Source organism: Chelonoidis abingdonii, chromosome 1 (genome assembly GCF_003597395.2).
Source record: "Chelonoidis abingdonii isolate Lonesome George chromosome 1, CheloAbing_2.0, whole genome shotgun sequence".
NCBI classification, from domain to species: Eukaryota; Metazoa; Chordata; order Testudines; family Testudinidae; genus Chelonoidis; species Chelonoidis abingdonii.
In genome coordinates this window covers 129,508,096-129,529,194 of record NC_133769.1, presented here as the reverse complement: position 1 = coordinate 129,529,194, position 21,099 = coordinate 129,508,096, and the positions used below count along the sequence as shown (strand labels likewise).

General features: G+C 39.9%; 1 protein-coding gene across 1 annotated transcript in view; it reads right to left on the bottom strand.

The window, feature by feature from the left end:
* STK38L (serine/threonine kinase 38 like) overlaps nt 1-21,099 on the bottom strand; it is a 60,454-nt gene that overhangs the window by 24,325 nt on the left and 15,030 nt on the right. The gene's annotated exons all lie outside the window — the stretch shown is intronic.

Below are 21,099 nucleotides of genomic sequence, written 5' to 3'. Positions count from 1 at the left end.
ACTTGTCCATGCATTAACAGATTTACCACTGGCTGACTAGAATCCTGCCCAAAACAAATATATAAAAATAAAATAAGTCTAGGGCAAGAGCAGAGATGCCATCCATGTAGCTCTCTAAATGTACTATGTATGGATGGCACAAGAAAGTTAAGATTGAAGAAATGCAAATCCTTGCCAAAAAGAAATGGTGAAAATGACAAACGAGCAAACACAGAGAAAGATAAGATAAGCCAGGCATAAAAATTTGATGGCCAACTATCTTACTTTTAAAACCCATTTAATAGAACTGAGTACTGACACTTGGATAATACAGTATCTAGAAATCATCCCCTCAAAAAGGCAACTTCCTTAGTTTATGGAGAGATTTTTCTTACTATAAAAATAATAAAAAATGGATCATGAAACTCCCTTTGCTGCAAATGATCAGAGTCTGAGGGAGTTTTCAATCACAAGGCAAATACCTTTCCAGGTCATCTCCTTCAGGCCTATTTACATGCCATATTGACAAGTTGGTAAAGAAGAACTGTTTAGGACATTCAGAAAGGTGTTTTCAGAAGAAGTTCCTCACATGTGGAAATCACTGCAAGGGGGTGTTTAGGCCTTTCAGGCTGTGAGGGAATCCTCCTAGACCAGCACACAGTCATTCCAGGTTTGCGTCTTAGGCTACGTCTTCACTACCCGCCATATCGGCGGGTAGCAATCGATTGCTCGGGGATCGATATATCACGTCTCATCTAGACGCGATATATCGATCCCCGAACGCGCTTATATCGATTCCGGAACTCCACCAACCCGAATGGAGTTGCGGCATCAACAGGGGAGCCGTGGACATCGATCCCGTGCCATGAGGACGGTGAGTAATTCGATCTTAGATACTTCGACTTCAGCTACGTTATTCACGTAGCTGAAGTTGCATATCTAAGATCGATTTTCCCCCGTAGTGTAGACCGGTCCTTAAATACCTGCGGGACAGGGGATGTGGTCACTGAGGGGCAGCACGTGGTTGCTAGGAAGCAGTCTGGGGCTAGTTAAAAAGACCAAAATCCCACCCCATTCTGCTGACTGGTTTTAGGCCTGGTGTTCCATGAGCTGAAACACCTCACAGCGAGAGTGAGCAAAGCCAGCTCAGCTCTCTCAGATCCAGGGGAGCAGGGCTGTTAGGAAGTGTTCTTTTCTCCTAGCAGTCATGTTCTAGTCCTGGGCTGGGCAAAAGCATGCTGGGAAATAAAGCAGTGTATAAGCTCTGCCATTCCTAAAAGAGAGAGAGACCTGGGAGAAAGCATTCTGTGCTGATGGCTCCTTCCTGAAAAGCTACTTCCTTGTTTGTTTGTATAATGCTTTTGCTTCATTAAGGGATTTTGAGTCAGCCTCCTCTGACAAATACCCAAACTTTGTCTGATATCTGGATATATATTGTAGTGTGTGTGTGTGTGGGTGTGGGTGTGGGTGTGGGTGTGGGTGGGTGGGTGAACTGATAAAAAACCCCAGATAGAGGCAGGCTTTTAGGTTATAAAATCCATCAACATGCCTTTTTTTTGGTCTGACCTGTCACACACACAATTAGGTAGCTTGCGAAGATGGCATTTGGTCTTGTTGACTTTGAATTGAACTTTATGTGGCAGTAAGACATTGTCTCTTTGCTAGAAAAGTACCTGCTGTGCAGCAAATAGTGGAGTTTTACAATAATATGTGGATAGTATTATTTTAACTGTGCATTTTGGACTATGCCCATGTGCCACTTACGAGAATAACATGTGTGTATTTATACCTACACAGCGGGGATACTGATGAACTAGCAATACAGCAGATTTTACAATCCTGTAACTACTTCTGAATTTTTTATCAGTATTTTATCTCCTTTGATTTTCTCCCAACAAGACCTACTATCTGTTCAGTTAACCTATTATAATCTTTATTAACTACAGATAAATACCAAACAAAAAAAAAATACAAGAAGGTTATCCTCTTTTACTCCAATACCACCAGATGTGCATTCTCTCTCTCTCTCTCTCTCTCTCACGGTAGCAAGTTTTCCAAAAGTCAGAAAACTGATCTACAAATTCTCTAGCCATTTCTATTAATTATATGCTGTTTCAAGTCACTCTGCCGATAGGTGGAAGTCTTGATTAAATATAAGTGTACTGTATTCCTATTGTGTCCATACACATTGTAAGAGTTTCACTACAGTACTCTACTGACAAAGACAGTGAAAGGGAAACACAGACCAGGTGATTTTACTACTGAAGTTCAGTATTTGCACACATTCAAACTGAACAATTCCAATTACATCTCCAGATCTGAACACAGAGTGATATCAGTGATCAAATTATTTGCAGGAATGATCCAATACAGCAAAAAAAGCCTTTTGATCCTTTAGGAATTTTGGCACTGAATGTATTGTTAACCCAGTCTCAAAATGGATTAGAACTTTAGTTAAGGTATAAAGACTTTTCAGTTGAACCAGCTGGGTATTCATCATTTGCAAGTCTAGTACTCCTGGTTGGCTAAAATAACAATATAATTTTGTTTCCTGTTCATTTGTTTTCTCCATGCTCCTATACACTCAAATGCAGGCACTACAAACAAGGAATCTCAGTCACTTGATTTCATTAAGCCTGAAAAAAGGAGATGATAATTTTGGCACACTGGACTATAAATAGAATGGTTAATTCTAATTGAGAGTAGTTCTAAAATAAGAAAATACAGAAGAGCTCCTGATTAGAAAGTTAGTGATCTCAGAGAAAGCTATTTAAAAGATAAGAAGCTTGCCATTACTGTCATAATATAGCATAAAGCAACAAAGAAAAGGGGAGAATTACTGTTGCAAGTGTCCATTTCCAAAATCCCATTTGCCTTCCCCCCGCCCCATCAGCCATTTCTCTATTTTGCAATTAATTCTTTCTTCAGACTAAAGTTTAGAATACATTTTGCTTACATTGTGATAGTCACATTCAAGCAGCTAACAGTTCCAGCACTGTAAACAAAATCATCCCCAAACCATCCTCTCAACTAAGGGCCTAATCCTAATCAACTCTTTTGATTCTCATGAGTGAGAGATGAAGAAGCACAGAGGTCTTGCAGGAAGTGCACAGCACCTTTCAGAGTTGTGCCCTAAATTTCCACGTGTGTGTGCACACACACACACACTCAGCTGGGAAGAGGCAAGCAAAGTATTTAAATCTGACCTTTATAAACAACTGATGCGGGCAGAGGGTGGGGTGGAAAATTCAAAGGAAGCCCTACTCAGAATTTTGGCTGAACACTGCATTCACTGATCTCACTATATCAATCAAAATGTTTTGAAAAAGGTGCCACCCACATTACTTGGAAATGCCCATAAAAGAGCCATTAATCCACCCAAGATCATGCCTTTTACATAATGGATTCATTCAATTCCTGAAGTGCCATCAGAGTTGCATTAGGTTTACGGAACTACAAAGAACACAGCATTTAAACCAACTAGTCATATTTTGCTTAATGCCTTCTGGCTGAGAAACCCAAAGCCCTTTTAAACATACATGTCTATTACTCTGGAAAAATTGATATAAAAGATTATGACTTAGAGACATCACCACAATCTGATCAACATGAACCTTTACATTTACTACTAGTAAAAATTGTTTAATCCATACCATCTCCTCCCTTTTAAATCTAAAATTTTTTCTAATTGGACTGTGAAAGGAAAACTAAGCACCAATTACTACCTCTTCAGTCTACTCTCAAATCAGTTGTATGGCTGGATTTAAATCTATGTCAGTCCCCAGCCAAATTCCTGAAATCACTGTTCCACTGGTGAAAACCTCCACATAGCACAGTTTCTGCTACACAAATGGCCATGCAAAGCCCCCTGCCCCAAAACTATTATTCTTCAGTGTTGACATGGACACTGAAATTTTGATTTAACCAAAGCATATTGGAGCATCATAGTGCCTGTGAGATGGAACCACTTGCTATAGGAAGCCAGAACAGGAAAGCTGAAACGATAAAGCAACTTGAAAACGACTGCCCTCTAATGAAACTGACCTTCAGGAAAGTTGGCAGATGATCTAGTGGACGACACACTGGCCCTGGACTTAGACTCAGGAAATGTAGGTTCAAATCCTGGCTCAGCCAGAGACTTCCTGTGGGACCTTGGGCAAGTCACTTAATCTACCTTGTGCCTCAATTCCCCATCTGGGAAGTGGGGGTAATACTTCCCCACCTCACAGAGATGTTGTAAGGATAAAATCCATTAATACTGTGAAACGTTCAGAAACTACATTGATAGGGCCATAATAAGTACAGACTAGAGAGAATAACCATGCCCTCATATCTTTCTCTCAAACCTTTCTGGCTCCTCGTGTTTTGTTTTGAATATTTTTATTTCTATCTTTTAACGGGAATTCATGCTTATGAAAAGGTGTTAAATACTGAAAACTGAAGACATCTATTCACTCAACAGGCACAGCATGAGCAGAGGAATGATATCTTTCTCAAATACACTTCTTATATTCTGGGGACACTATAGTCTCCAAGCCCATTCGATCCTTGATATCTCTAGGAGAGGCTCCCAGCAACAGGGCAAATTAGTGAGAGTTGCAGTGGTAGTTTTCTTGATGTGGACAGCTCTCCAGCAAGAACTGGACTAAGGTTACCAGTCTCATTAAAGATAAACTGTCTGAACAAGTGCATTCGATGGTACTATTTGCTACCACTCATCAAATTAAATGGCATTTGAACCAGACAATGCAAATATTCTTCCCAGCCAAATATTCTTTTGCAAACTGTATTTATGAAATTTTAAAAGTTAGTTTTTAGCTGCTCTGAAAGCCAAAGGGGATATTTACTAGATGGACATTGTTGCTAAGAGAAAACAATAGACAAATTGGAGCCTCTTGTATCGAACACAAAAACTTCTGATTTTCTTCCACAATTTTAACAAACATATGTCAACAGTACTACACATAAATGAGTTATTCAGACTACTGGGTCTCTCACATTTTAGTGGGGAAAACTTTTGAAACCCCTTTCTGCTCTTTTGGGTTTAAAATGCAATGCTTATGTCTGGAGACCTGAGGATAGGGTATGCCTGTTCCTGTGACAACTATGGCCCTTTATTAAATGGTCAGTAAAAGACTCACTAATGCAAGCCAGTATGCATTGGTGCTTCTGATTCCTAGAGATCACGGGCCCAATTCTCTGCTGATGTAAGCAGTCCAGACTGCACTCAAATCATGGAGCCATATCACTTACATTACACACCTGTGTGTAAGGATAATACTGAGAAATAGTTTCTCGCTTCAAATCATAGCTTCCACAGCGCTCTCAGTGTAATGCATTTTGTTACTTGATCCCAAGTTTCTCCTGAAATCAGGTATGCCAACTGAAGTTTCAAAGAAGACGGGGGATAGAAGAGAAAAGGCAAAGAGGAGTTAAACAGAGTTATGCTCAGGGAGTCATTCAAATGTAAAAGCACACAGTCCAGTAAAACAACCATCTTCAGAAACCCAGGTATCACCACTATATATGACAATGAAGTGTCAGCTCTTCTGAAGAAGAAACCGCATTACCTTTACTGTTGTACAGTTGCTTGACCAATGACAAATGAAACAGCAGAGCAAAATTGAGCGCCAAAACAATGCTGCCTAGTGCTATATTTTTTTAAAAAATGCAAAGTGCTATCTATGAAAGTAGCCAGGAAAAGGCAAATTAAGAGCTTCAGAATATGAAAACCAGCTCTCCCCTCTCTAAATTATTCAAATCTTTTTTAAGAGAGACAGAGGCAGGAAACTAAAACAAAACAAAGCCCACAAAAGCCACAAATAACTACATGATTCACACCAAAAGGCAGTGGGCAGGGACAGCTACAATGGATGAAGCAATCAAAGAGTCAGCAGCATGAGGTGATGTGACATGCTAGCGAGACACGGGGGAGGAGAAGCAGTAACCGGGACACCAGAGGCAGCTTCCAAAATATGAAATCAGCCCCCACACTAAAAGGTTACCACTTCTGTCTTAGCTTCAGCAATGCCTGTCAATGAATATCCTAAAGATGAAACTGAGGGAGAAAGAAGTCAGCTTGCATTATCCATCCTGAAGAAAGGCGTGTGTCTTTGTTTGCACTGTCATTTGCCACTTGTGCAGAATTTGGTATTTGTGTTGCTCACCTTTTCGCTCTGCACATTCTTTTGCATCTACTCTTTTCTTGCACAGACTTCAAATCTTCATGTATATCAAACTTATTAAAACTTGATCTTCACCAACTCAATGTTTCTTTCCACAAAGGCTTAAAAATCCACTGCTATAGCTGCATGACAATCCAGAAACTGGAAAAAAAAACACTGATCTAAAAGCTTTGTTGTATTAAGTCTCAGAGCAGTATGCAGACAAGAAAAAAATCGCACCTTGATGGACGAATGTGGTCATGGACGTCAATTGTGGAGCAACATTTTGCAAACTGCCTGGGGTAGATGATAAGACTATACCAGTGGTGGGCAACCTGTGGCCCGTCAGGGTAATCTGCTGGTGGGCCATGAGACAGAGTTTACATTGACCATCCGCATGCACAGCTGTCCGGAGCTCCCAGTGGCCACAGTTTGCCATTTCTGGCCAATGGGAGTTGCAGGAAGTGGCGCGGGCCAAAGGGACATTACTCTGATGGGCTGCATGTGGCCTGCGGCAGCAGGTTGCCCACCACTGCTCTATACTAATGAAAAATATGATTTCACATTTTTCAGTGAAATAAAAGATGCAGGACCTGATCCAAAGTCCACTGAAGTCAACGGAAAGACTCCCACTGACTTCAAAGAACTTTGAATCAGACCCAATAAGAATTAATCTTATTCTGGTGATCTGGGAAATATTAACTGCTGAAGTATTGTTACCCACAGGTTTAGTTAGCAGATCAGTAAAACTTTTCAAACGCTCCCTTTTGGGACACTGACCAGCATGATAAAAAAAATTCTCTCTCTACATAATTCATGTTTCACAATAGCACCATCCTTCAAAGCCTCTAATTTTGTTTCCCCTTCTACTTTTAAGTAGCAGCTTTTACAGTCAGGTACAACAAATCAGATGCTTAACACATATACTTTTCCTTCCTTGATAATATTTCCATACAGGTCCTTACTGATATCTTAGGAATGTGTTTTTACAACCGTCTAAATTTAACAGAAGGGAAAATGAAACCTAAAACTTCAGTACACAGTAATGAGAGGATTAGTTCATTACCATTTCCTTTATTTTTAAATGTTCATTTACTTTACTTATTTCCCCCATTACCCAGATACTCTGTAAGTATCTACATGGGGAACAAATATTGAGTAATGTGTTTTTCAATCTAGTAGATAAATGTATAAAACAATCCAATCGCTGGAAGTTGAAGCTAGACAAATACAGACTGGACATAAGGCATACATTTATGGCGGTGAGGGTAGTTAACTACTGGAACAACATACCAAGGGTCGTGGTGGATTCTCCATCACTGACAATTTTTAAATCAAGATAGGATGTTTTTCTAAAAGATCTGCTCTAGGAATTATTTTGGGGAAGTTCTATGCTTATGTTAGCCAGGAGGTCAGACTAGATGATCACAATGGTCCCTTGGAATCTATGAATCTACAAACTATTTATCATTATTTTCCAATATGTATTAAGCTATCTGTAACCAGGTTCACATGAGTTTTATTATCTTGAGCTAGAGAATGAATTACGTTTGTTCTATCTGAGTGAACACCAAGCAATGCAGAGTAAAATTAGTTCTCTCAGAACAGGCTTTACTATTTAAACATGAAAAGCACTCAAATGTTTTGGCCATTTTAAGTAATTCTTGCCCTCCCTGTGGAATGTCCATAATAAGTCGCCCATTATAACCACTTACAGTTAAAACCAGATATAGTTCCATGATTCGTCTGGCCACAGCTAATACATCAAAACAGTGGACACTCCCAACATCTGAACTCTAAGACTCTGAAAAAAATCTGCAGAAGGTATTCATAGACATATAGAAATGCGAGATGAAAAAGACCTATTAGATCATTCAATTCATCAGATATTGCAGCTCTGTTAATGGAGACATTGGGAATTCTCAGAATACTGAGAATGAGAGCCTAGAAAAGAGCTAGGAATGTAACCAGTTAAATTTATCCAAATGCCTGTCCGTTGTGTTCAGCATGGAGAAAGTAATTGTTCTGTGAGTAAGGCCACATCTACACTAGTGAGCTTACAGTGGCACAGCTATACAGATGTAGCTGCACCGCTGTAAGATTGGTCAAGTGCCGACAGGAGAGAGCTTTCCCATCAACATAAAACCACCTCCATGAGCAGTAATAGCGCTGAGCACACTGCCACTTAGGCTGGTGAAATTTGTGTCACTCAGGACTGTGGGGGTTTTTTTCATACCCCCGAGTGACATAAGTTTTGCCAACATAAGGAGGAGTGTAGACATGGCCTTAGATTTTAGAAAAACTTTAGTAAGCATCTGGAAACAATGGGCTAAATTAAGAGGGGATCTGTAAGATAATGTAACTTAGATCCCCTTACATTCAGACAGACTCCTAGAACTACATATATCCTGTCCACCCAAGTGTAACAGGGGGGTCTTATCTAGACTAGGAAAAAAGGTGTTTCGAGTTAGATACCAGGATTTAAATCATACCTCAATACCTAAAGTAGCCACAGTTTAACACTGTCACAGCTAATTGTATCAACGATAAGCAGCTAAATCTAGGTGAAAAGTGTTATCATCCTACATCCAGCCTACAAAAAAGTTGAGGTTTGTAAATACTCAATATACTCTCATCTGCTTTTCCTCATCTACACGACATACCTTCATTAAACCACAATCAGCTAACATGGTTGTGGTGGCACAAAACAGTATCTATTCTTGGTATTGATTCAAAAGACTCCTTTTGTTAGCAACATTTTAAAAAAAACACCTTTTTTCAAGTCAAAACAGGCACAGAGTACAAATGAGTTCTAAGGGAGTTTGTCTGAACTCAGGGAGGATTAAGTAATACCATTTTACTCACTGCCTTTGAATTTGGCCCAAGGAAATTAATTTTCTTTTTCATTACAACACACTACCAGTAACGATAAGGAAATATTCCCAAATATGGAATATAAACTGAATATTGGAGTTCTGTTGCACTTAAGGATTTCCTGCTATTCAACTAAGTACAGCAGCAGCAACCTCCTGAAAATAACAGTCTGTGATTCACTGATATTCTACTTTCAATGAGCAGCAAGCAGGAGGACTGATAAATGCAAATTCATTTCCCCAACAGGAAAACATACTGGGCGGGTAAAAGCTAGGTACAAAAAAAGGTTAATCTTTCATCCAACTCAAGTAGTAAAGAAATATTTGACTCAAAATACCTCAGTATTTGTTTTGGTTAGCAGTGGAATTGGTGGTTACCTAAAGTTTAGAACCACTAAACTACCAATAAGGTCACTTCAGTACCTAAACATTTAACAATACATACATATTGCAATTACAGCCTCTACATTCCACTATCAGTAGCATTCTCTCTATTCTCATGAGAGCAGTACAATTTTGAGACATCAGGTATCCAATACATACAGTCAAAGCTTTACTGTTCTGCTGAAGTCTTACCAAGCTCAGTTTCTTCAGAGCTTTTCTCCTGACAAATTATTTTCAAAAGAAAGTACTTCCTCTTTGATTGGACAGGGGGCACTAAGATTTCAAAATGCTTTGCAAATATTAATGAATAATTGCTGTGAGATAGGTAAGGATTATTATCCCCATTCTAGAAAGAAGGAATCTGGGAATTTGGCATCTACGCTGTACCACCACCACGACGGGTCATAAAGAAGGGCCACCATGACAGGGAATAGAATAAAAGGTCCTGATTTTCAGAGGTGCTGAGCACCCATATTTCAGCCAACTATAATGAGAGCTGTGTCTTCTCAGCATGATGGCATCTTGACTTCCAATCCTGGGCTGTGTTAACGTGTCTCTCTCAAAGGTTACTGTAAGTTTTGAAACACATTTAATTTTGTGTAGAAATTTCATTATTTTTGGCAAGCAAGGAAGATTACGTAGCGCTTTTTCTAGAAGATAAATACAGTTGTGTGCATTGAAACTGCACGTCACACTACCTTCGCTTATGATATTTTTTCCTCTTTGTCATACAACTCATCTTGGACTCAACCTGAAGTACAAAATATGAGTAGTTAAACTCCTTTTAACAGGGTTTGAAAAGAGTGAATTGCTCTCTGGCCCAAAGCACTTCAGCATGTGCTTAACCTTAGGCTGCCGCTTATGTCCAACCCTATTCAGCAAAACACTTATTTTAAACCCCACTGAATTCACTAGGACTTTAAGCACACGCTTAAATATTTTGCTGCAAAATCTGGGCCCTGAAATAATTAAGAACTACGCAAGATCAACTCTTCAGAGGCCTCTCACAAACTTGCTCTTTCTTAATTATGGTGTTTCTGGTTCTAAGGAAAACAACACTCATTTCTTTTTAGACCCTCCTTCAAAAAGAATGTACCACTTCTCACCATGAATAAACTGTGGGAAAGTATCTAAAAATATATATTTTTTTACACAGATAACCTTTCTGAGCCTGTGATACCATCATGGTGAAAAGACATCACCTAACAGACTGTGGGCTTTCTATGTACAAGACTATAAAAATAATAGTAAAAATAGTAAGAGAAGTGACTTCTGATAAGGGAGTTTTATGGAAAATGGCCTGACACTGGAATTCCATTCTACTCTGATCCAATAGAGCCCAAATCTGTTGATCTTCAGGGCATGCTGCAAAGACCACCTGTTTTCCAAGGAGTTCAGGGAGGCAGGAGCACAAGCAGGACTGGAATTTATGGTCCAAGAAGGGTATTGTTGGGGCTTGATCTTCATTTTTTGGTTCAATATTTCTGTTGTGGAGGTTAAAAGACCACTGAATTTATTCTTGTTTGTATGGTTGCATTTTTAATGTATCCAAAGTCTTCCAAGTCTTGGACAGGCACTTTCAAATCATATAAAATAAAATAAATGCAATAAATGCACATGGTAAATCTATGCTAGCAAAGGAGAGGAGCTTTAAAGGAGAAGCAAAGTAGAAACTGGATGAGTTTCTTGGGCCTGTTTTACGCAGGTGGTCAGATTAGATGATCTAATGGTCATTTCTGGCTTTAAAAATCTATGAATGCAGCTAGAACTGTTGCTAGGAGCTGGTTCAATTCTCACTGCTGACAGATTCTTTTCTGGTTATGATTTTTGGAGTAGGAGCCAGTCAGTGGATAAAGTAGATGCTGTGTGGAGCAGGAGCCTGCTGAAGAGATGAGATGTGGGACACACACAAATGTTTGAAAGAACCTTCCAAGTGCCTGGACCTGGAGCCGTGGAGGTGGATGTGGTGGGTAGAGCTCCTCCCCACCCCCTCACATACAGCCAGGTTCGGCCGCAGAAGAAAGATTATTTCAGGAAGGGACCATGAGACTAGCAGTGAGATCCCTACAGCAATAAATACAGCTGCAAAGGGAAAATATTTCCATCCTGTTTTAGTATCAGAAAACTCTAGAGTATAAAATCAAGGGCAATACTATTCCAATTTTGCACTCTGCTTGTGATGCTGAGTGTAGCTACAGTGCTACTGTCTGTCAAAGACACTCTTCAGCAAGGTGTCACAGGCTCAGAAAGGTAAATGGACTCCAACTTTATTTTCAGATCTATTTCAGAGAATCCAAGGGCATCCCCAGCAAGGTGTGTGTTTTACCTCTGAGCTCTCCGATGATTGGACTGAGAGAAATCTTATTCTATTCTATATAGCTTCTTATACTGCTCTCATGACTGTAGTATCTGAGTGCATTAAGTAACATGATAACACATCTGCCACACATTTGTTCTCTCATCCTTCCCCCAGGGACAGAAGTGTGTGCAGTGGAGTGTTTTGCTTTGACTTTTTTTAAACACGTGCACAGACACACACATTGCTATATGAACAGGAGTACTTGTGGCACCTTAGAGACTGACACATTTTTGTTAGTCTATAAGGTACCACAAGTACTCCTGTTCTTTTTGTGGATACTACACGGCTGCTACTCTGAAACCTGTCACATTGCTATATGTTTATATTGGAGCAAACAAGTCAGAAAGGGCAAAGCTATGTCCATGCTCTAAGAGTGATAGCAGCAAAGCTGCAGTATTGCCACCATAGTACAGATGCTTCCTGGGTCAATGGAAGGGGTTTTTCCATCAGCATGGTTAACAGATTTCTCTGAGAGTCAATAGATATGTTGATGGAAGAATTCTTCCGTCAATGTAGCTGCATCCACTGTGTGGGTTAGGTCGATCTAAATACGGAGCTCGAGGCAAGACATTTTTCATGGCCTTGAATGACACAGCTAGGTTGATCTAATTTTTAAGTGTAACCTGACCTTAGAGGTGAAGGTGCTAAGGTTTGTGATGGGCCTTCACTCCAGCCTTGGGCTTGCCCTGGAGATAGCTCAGTCAAATGGGTGGCATTTTCCTTTATATTAATCTCTTACCACTCAATATTTCAATGAAACTGTTTCCCCGTTAAATGACTGCTGCATGCCAACGTGTGGGCAAGTACAAATAACATGAACAAACTGCCCAATGACGATTAGTTACATTCTGTTTAAACCAACTTCTGCCTGCTCGTTGTGCAGAGGAGCACGTTAAAAGGCTTCGAAAACACAGGAAGATTATGAATACATTCCCATGTCCCTCTAGTTCAAACTATAGTAACAAGGGAGACCATTCTTTTGATTAGCCTTGTATTCAGTGAGATCAATCATATTTAAAAATCAGAGACAGTCTCCTAGATATCTCATATATTGTACCTCTCCATATTACTGATGAGCTGTTACATACCGTTGATAAATAACTATGGTCACTTTTACAAAGCCTAAAAAAGCTTTCTAGAATGTGTTTAGTTCTTGCATGCTGTTCAGAGTCTACACATGGACAAGCCAGATCAAACAGTGGTGTTGACATTGGGCAGAAGCGTCCTCCATGCATTCAGGGCTGACATTTCTTATGTTTTGATCTGGGCAGTTTGATCATACAACCCAGTGTTTGCTAACCAGCTTGTCACTAACAAAAGCGATTGCTGGAAGAATATATATATGTTTGATTTAAGACACAACAGCAGGAATGTCCAACTCCAATGGCCTTCTTCAATTCTTCTTACACATTCCTCATCCTGGCAAACCTCCCATTGTCTTTAATAGGAGATTTACCTGCAAAGGTAGTACTGAATATGTCATCTACTAGTGATAAAGTTAGACAATCCCTACTGCAAAAACAAAAACACATGCCTGGGTCCTGGCTGCTGATACTAGCATTTAAGTAATGAACAACTGAAAAGTTAGCTCTGTTTTAGATGCATATTATGCATGTACAAAGAGAAAGGATGCTTCTGTGGTTAAGACAGAGGAAACTGTATTAAGTAACTTAGAAGATTTGGGTTCTATTTCAACTCTGTCAAGGATTTCCTGTGCGACTATAGGCAAAACATGCTGTGCCTCAGTTTACTCATGTGCAAAATAGGGATACCAGTTCTCTACCTCACAGGGACATTATTAATGAATCCATTTTAGACATTCTTAAAATGATTTATAGTATTTAAATTGGTTGAAAACTCATTTCTCTCTTGGGGCACTGGGTTAAATGTTTTAGCGCATATCCTGCAATGGGACCCAAATGAGAAAACCCACCAGATCTGACTGCAGTGATGGGAAGCTATTATCAGCATGCCTATTCCACCTGAGTCATCATTGTATATATTGGTGCATATTTGTGTATATTTTTGATCGTGTGAGAGAAGCAATTATGATACTTTACTCTGAAAAATGTGTATTATGTAGGTGCCCCAAGCACAAATTTTGGTTTCATAAAGTGAAACAAAGAAAAGATGACAAAAGGAAAAGAATTTCTCTGAATATTAACAATTTAATGCAAGTGACCAGTTAGGTTTGGCAATAACATTTCCCGATGTGGTTACATTTTCCCTTGACTAAAGGCAAAATGTTGCCACTAGGAGTTCAGTAGAATATATTTAACTGAATCTCTCTCTAATCAACGTTTATGTCTTCTTTTACTCATATGCAAACAGTGTCAGATACTTTAAATCAGCTCTCTTTAAAAATACTGCCAAATGCATGACACCTGGATCTTTTTCAAGTTTCTTTGTAAAGACATATGTGTAACTAGATCAGAAATATAGTTTGCTGCAAATATTTTTTTAAGTGGTGAGAACAAACATTTTTATTTCACAACACAGAACCTAGCACCATTTTCCCTTTATGCATTATGAAGTAACAAGCCACATTATTAAAGATAAAGAAAATGTTAAGGTTGATAGCGTGGAGCTGCTCCAAAATCAGGGTCAAGCCGTATGACTTCTTTATATTTATGATTATTCCTAGATGATAAAAAGGAGTGCTGGAATTATAAATTTTACTAAAAACTATTTTAAAAGGGCTCTTGTGGTCAGAAGAGCGATTGTGTGAAAGCAGCACTTATTTACTCAACCGATCAGCTCCCCATTTGTATTCAGAGGCCAAAATACATTTTCACTAATATGAACCATCTTCGCCCTTAGATACCAAGACAGCTATAGGAAAGGGAGCTGGATTTTATTCTAATTCACACATCCTCAGACAGTGGTGTTGGAACATTTTTTGTAGTGGGGATGCTGAAAGATTTTGAACAAAACTGTAAACCCCTGTACATAATGAAAACCACTTCAAAACAGGGGGTACTGCTGCACCCCCAGCAACCCTAGTTCCAGCACCCCTGTCTTCAGACTAACTAACTAAGATCCTCAGTGGGGCTATAAAAGCAGAGAAGCAGCTGCTGCGGTGGCAGCTCCCTAGAGGGAAGGGTGTGTCTCCTCCCTTCTCAGCTTGTTGAAAGTTGAAAAGGTCTCTGGTGGTTGTTACGGAGTGTTCCGAGTTGCTTTGTTCTTGTTTTGAATATTCTGTGTGTTAAAAAAGTCAGAAAGGTACTTTAACTGAACTATAGTCTGGGGGTTTATTTTATCTCCTCAGTGGCAGATGTTTAATTTCTTCAGAATCTTCCATCCAAAAATCTCAAAGCACATTGCAAATATACCGCTACCTTGATATAATGCCACCTGATATAACACAAATTTGGATATAATACGGTAAAGCAGTGTTCCAGGCGGCCGGGGCTGCGTACTCCGGTGGAGCAAAGCAAGTTCGATATAACGCGGTTTCACCTATAATGTGGTAAGATTTTTTGGCTCCCAAGAACAGCGTTATATCAAGGTAGAGGTGTATTAACTAACACAGCCGTACAGCACATCCCTTATATGGGTGGGTCAGTAGTATTATCCACATTTCGCTACTCAGGAAACTGACCTTGAGAGGACTAAATCCTGTAGTTACCAGAACTCTATGGGTTTCAAATAGGTGTAAATTAGGGCAGGATTTGGCCAGAGACACCTGCATCACATAGGATGGCTGTAGCAGAGCTGGGAATGCCCACTCCCCTGTCTTCATAATAGAAAGTCAATACTGGGCGAATATACAGTGCTTACCATCTGTAGAGATCAAAGCATTTCACATTGGAGGATAAAGACCTCTATTCTCATTTAATAGATGGGGAAACTGAGATACAGCAAAATTAAGTGAATTAGCCAAAATCATGGTATGAGCGAGTGTTCAAGACCCAATCTCTAGCTTTCTTTCCATGTATTTATGTTTTGTATACAGTGCCATCGTCACATGGCCATACTTTGTCCAAGTCATTATACATACAACACAAAGAGCCTATTTTAAATCTTGGCAGGAGAAAAGGAAAAAGTTTTATTTGAAGATCTTTAAAAAAAAAAAATCAAGCAAAATACATAATTTATCAAAACTACATAGTCAGCAAAGGAAGAGCTGAGAAACTGAATCTCCAATCCCAGATGTCACCAACTGCTCACAACTAAGAACTGAAAGAAGGTCAACATTTGAACCTTTGGGAGAGGCAAGCTATTTCTCTGGAAAGATATCTGCATGTTCTCGTAATGAAACATGTTTGAAGAGTGACGATTGTGCACTTAAGGGAAAAAAACCCCAAACTCTAAGTATCTATGGTTGCTCATAAGATTTAGCATTCAAAACTAAGATTAGAAAAGAAGCTCTAGAATACAGTTTAAATAAGAGAAGATTGAACAAAACAAACCAACCAACCAAAACAAGCAAACAAAAAAAATCAAAAAAAAAAAATCAACCATTTAAATGAAGACTAGGCTAGATTCTTTATGAGTACAAGTGCATTAATTCCAGGGGAGTCTCATCTGCTTCTATCGCTGGTGTCTCTTGGGCTCCGAAGTTTCAGTAACTGTTATTACGAAGCAGATTCTGATGCTCTTCCAGAGACAGTTAAGAACATTCCAACTACATCATCTACCACATACAGTCTCTGAATTAACAAGATTTTGTTTGCAACTGCAGTGATATTTTATCAAGGTTATGCCAACAGAATATCAAAGGAAAAAGGAACATTGTTCAAAATCATTTTTTGGGTAGCAGCAAAGCAGCGCAGGTACACTGCACAGCACAGCTGGGACTTCACAGCAGCCTTGCCTTCACTGGCTTTTTTCCTGGAAAATTTTAATCCAAAACTCACATCAAACAGTTAAATGACTATTTTTAACTTGTACTTCACTTTAGAATACTGGGTAATTTTAAGAGGAACCAGATGGCAACAGATTCAGAACCTGAACGCACAGGTCATGTAATAAACTAGACGATTTCTCTTCCTTCCCCACTGACTGAAACGGATCTTTGATTTTAGTTTGTTAGAAATTCAGCTAAATTGCAAGCACTACAAGTACAGTTCAGATCAGTGGTGGGAAACCTATGGCTGGCAGGGTCATCCACTGGTGGGCTGCCAGACAGTTTGTTTACATTTGCACAGACACCCGCAGCTCCCAATGGCCGCGGTTCGCTGTTTCTAGCCAACGGGAGCTGTGGGAAGCAGCGCAGGCCGAGGTAGTGGCCGCCACTTCCATTGGCCAGGAACCGCAAACCGCAGCCACTGGGAGCTGCAGGTGGTGGTGCAGATGAAAACAAACTGTCTGGTGGCCCGTCAGCAGATTACCCTGATGGACAACCTGCTGCCTGCAGGCCACACGCAGCCCACCACTGATTCAGATCAATGTTGGTGGAACTTGATCATTGGTATTGAACTCTAACATGGACATTCTTTGGCTGAAATGACAAAAGCTTATTAGCATGATTAATCTTAGTGCAGTTGGCTTTGTTAACCAGATAGAGATATACTGAGGAGAACAGAGAGAATGAGTGTCCTATGAGGAGGGTTTCAGTCCTTTTGAATGTTGGGTGTTTAGTGAACTGCTCCTAAATTAAGTGAATTAATTAATTATGGCTATGAAATTCGCAAAAGGCAGCATGAGGCTCTTAAAGGGCAAATAAGAATTGTATTTCTAACGTAAAAAAGGGGAGGAGAGGAAGAAAAAGTAATTTAAAAAAACTTCCTTTCAAGGTTCTATTTATATTTCACACAAACAAAAAAGATTATTTGAATCCTTTGCATGTCATTTTTTAAAAGTCACATGCAATCAAAATGCAGATTATTTCCTTTGTCAAAAAGCTCTTGTTCCAATCCTGTTCCCACTGAAGTCAATGAAAATTTTGTCAGATTTTAATGTGAGCAGGATTGGGCCCTATATCAACAGACCAAACTTTTTTCTGGGGAAACTGCAATTCACTTTGAGCAACTAACCTGAGACACACAGGACTTTTGGAGGTGCGAAAAAAACAACAGGTATTTCTCCCTCTCCCCTGCCCCCCAAGTGTTTTTAAAATACCTTCTTCTGCTTCTTTAGTAAATACTCATTTAGAGCTTGTCTACACTACTGCTTAGGTCAATGTAACTTACATCACTCAGGGATGTGAAAAAGCCACCCCTTGGGCAACACAATTTACATCAACCTAAGTGCTGTCCACACCACTGCTAAGTTGGTGGGAGATGCTCTCCTGCCAACATAGCTTCCGCCTCTCGTTAAGATGGAGTAATGCCAACAGGAGAGTTCTCTGTCAGCATAGTGCGTCTTCATCAGAGATACTAGAAATGTAATAAATGCAGTTTCCCCTTAAAATAATATTAGCTAGCTAAATTTTGCATTATTTAAATAGGAGTTTGAGGGGGAAAAAAAAAGAGACTCCCTTGGCCTTTTCTCCCCCACCCCTATCAAATACATAGCATATTATATTCTTTTCTTTTAAAGTGGGAAGAAAACCCAAGAAAAAGCATAGGCAGGTGCCGAAGTTAATTGACCATGTGCAAAATAACACTTCACATGTATATGGAAAGTCTACTTATTGTAAGTGACTTCATCTTGTAAATCAGACGTTTTGTTGACAAGATGATCACCACCCTTGAATACAAGGAAGCTGCACCCAAAGTACAAATTCAATCATTCCAGACAGGAGTCTGACCTTCCATCCAAGACAAATATGGAATTTAATCTGTACTGCACTGACTGTGGTTTATTAGTTTGCAATATCTGGAAATCATTTACTTTACCATTCAAAGTGTTACTTAACCAATCTTTTTGCAGTAAAACCCAGCCCTGCTGCCTTGGCAGCAAAGGGCAAGGGGGAAAAAACATTTAGATTTCCCTCAGTCATTGCAGAATCTCACCTGGCATACTTCAGCTGCAGACAAGGCAGATATATACATACACTGTAGCTCTCTCCTCTAGTATATTCTAACCACTCTGCATAAGGGTACAATACTTTTTCATTGTTCATTGTCCAGCAGCAGTTTTTAAAGATGACATTTTAGAAGTCTATGGCTAGACTGCTTTTCACAAAAAAAAAGCATTTAGATTATGGAGACAAGAAAACATTGTTATTTTTAGGTTAAAGCAGTGGTGCCCAAACTTTTCCTCTTTCCCCGCCCCCCACTGCCTGTAATGGAATGTGCCCATGCCCCTGCACCCCCTGCCGGGAGCGGAGTTGGGCTGAGCCAAGGCTAGGCATGGGGCCAGGGCAGGGGCCGGGAATGGAGCTATGGCTGCAGCTGCAGCCAGGGCATGGGGCCAGAACTGAGCTGAGTGGTGCTCCCTCACCGCCACCAGTGGGGACTGGCTAGCACCCCACCACACACCCCTGGACATTCCTCTACACCCACCTAGGGGGGCAGGGACCACTGGACTAAAGGAATGTCCTCACCCTGACTATGTGTGGTGGTCCTTTGTTCTGGCTGGCTGGGAGAAAATGGGCAGGAACCAGGTGGGGTAGGCAGGGAGGTTACGTTAAACTGTCACAACTAAGTAACCGAAAAATGTGGCAGGTCAGGGTAATCCACTGGCAGGCCGTGAGACAGTTTGTTTACATTTGCACAGCCGCCCACAGCTCCTAGTGGCTGCAGTTCCCCGTTCCTGGGGGAGCTGCGGGAAGCGGTGGCCAGCACGTCCCTGACACTGTCAAGTCAAATTTGACCCAAAATTTCATAGAAAAGTTTCAATTAAATTTTTGAAAAAGAGAGAGTTCCAATGATTTTTTTTAAAAAGCAAATAACTCTTTCCTTGCAATGTCTGCTACCCAAAAGCTGTACTGTATTGCACTGAATTCTAGTGCTTAAAAACCAGAACATTAAACTGACTAGAACTGGATTGTAAACAAAAGTGAAATTGGCTATTTTCCTTTTATTGCCAGATCTAATAAAAGTAAACTGTATAAATCATGAAAAATAAATTAGATTTTTAAATTGTTATACAAATTAAAAAAAAAAATTAAATTATTGTATTTTTTTTTTCCTTTTCCCATTTCTGACTCTCCAAAATTTATAAAATCCTTTCAATCAGCAGTGCACAATGGTTACAGCGTCATATCAGGCTAAATGGCACTTCATTATTTTTAAAATTGAAACTGTATGAATATATTTGATTGTATCCCACTCTCTTCCTTGTAAATCACTGATAGACTTGTTTTGATGTCCACACTCTGAGAAGACTTATGCAAATACACATTAATTTTAAACCATCTCAATAGGACCACTGAGAGTGTAACAAAGTTCCATGTTTACCAAAACTAACAAGTAATAGAAAGTCATCCTGAAATAAAGAGGAAATGGCTTGTTTATATAAAAAATTTATTTTAATACAAACAAGCCAAGTCCATTTTATATTATTCATTCCCAATGAAACTAAGTCACATGGTTAAAGTGAAATGAGTGTTTGAAAGATGGGGATCTTAGGCAGTAAGCTCTCAGGGTAGGGGCAGCGTTTCTGAATGTGACAGCACTTAACACAATGGGGCTTGATCCCATAGCATAAAATAATAAAATCAAGGCATAGTATTTATACCACACTCCTTGCTGTGATATCCGAGCATCTTAATAGGAGTAGTAAGAGGTCTTGGGTGAAATCCTGCCCCTATCTGAAGTTAGTGGGAGTTTCGCCATTAACTTAATCGGGTCTAGAATTTCACCATATATGCAGAGCTCCCACTGAAGTTATGGAAGATTCACATGCAAAGGGTTTAAGGGATCAAATTGATTAGCAGGTGAAGCTTTTGATAGGACTCCCACAGTATTCTTGCCAGCAAGTTAAAAAAGTATGGATTGGATGAATGGACTATAAGGTGGATAGAAAGCTGGCTAGATTGTTGGGTTCAACGGGTCACAATCAACAGCTCTATGTCTACTGGCAGCCCGTATCAAGAGGAGTCGGTCCTGGGGCTGGTTTTGTTCAACATCTTTATTAATGATCTGGATGATTGGATTAATTGCACCCTCAGCAAGTTTGCAGATGACACTAAGTTGGGGGGAGAGGTAGAGATGATGGAGGGTAGGGATAGAGTCCAGAGTGACCTAGACAAATTGGAGGATTGGGCCAAAAGAAATCAGAAGAGGTTCAACCAAGGACACGTGCAGAATTCTGCACTCAGGAAGGAAGAATCCTGTGCACCGCTACAGCCTGGAGACTGTCTGGCTAAGCAGTCCTGCACAAGAGGACCTGAGGATTACAGTGGACAAGAAGTGCTGCCTGATAGAGCTGATGGAAGAAAAGATCCGAGGACTGGAGATGCAGGTGGAAACTCTGGTTGAGTTTAGAAGGGGGTTTGAGCAGATGATGG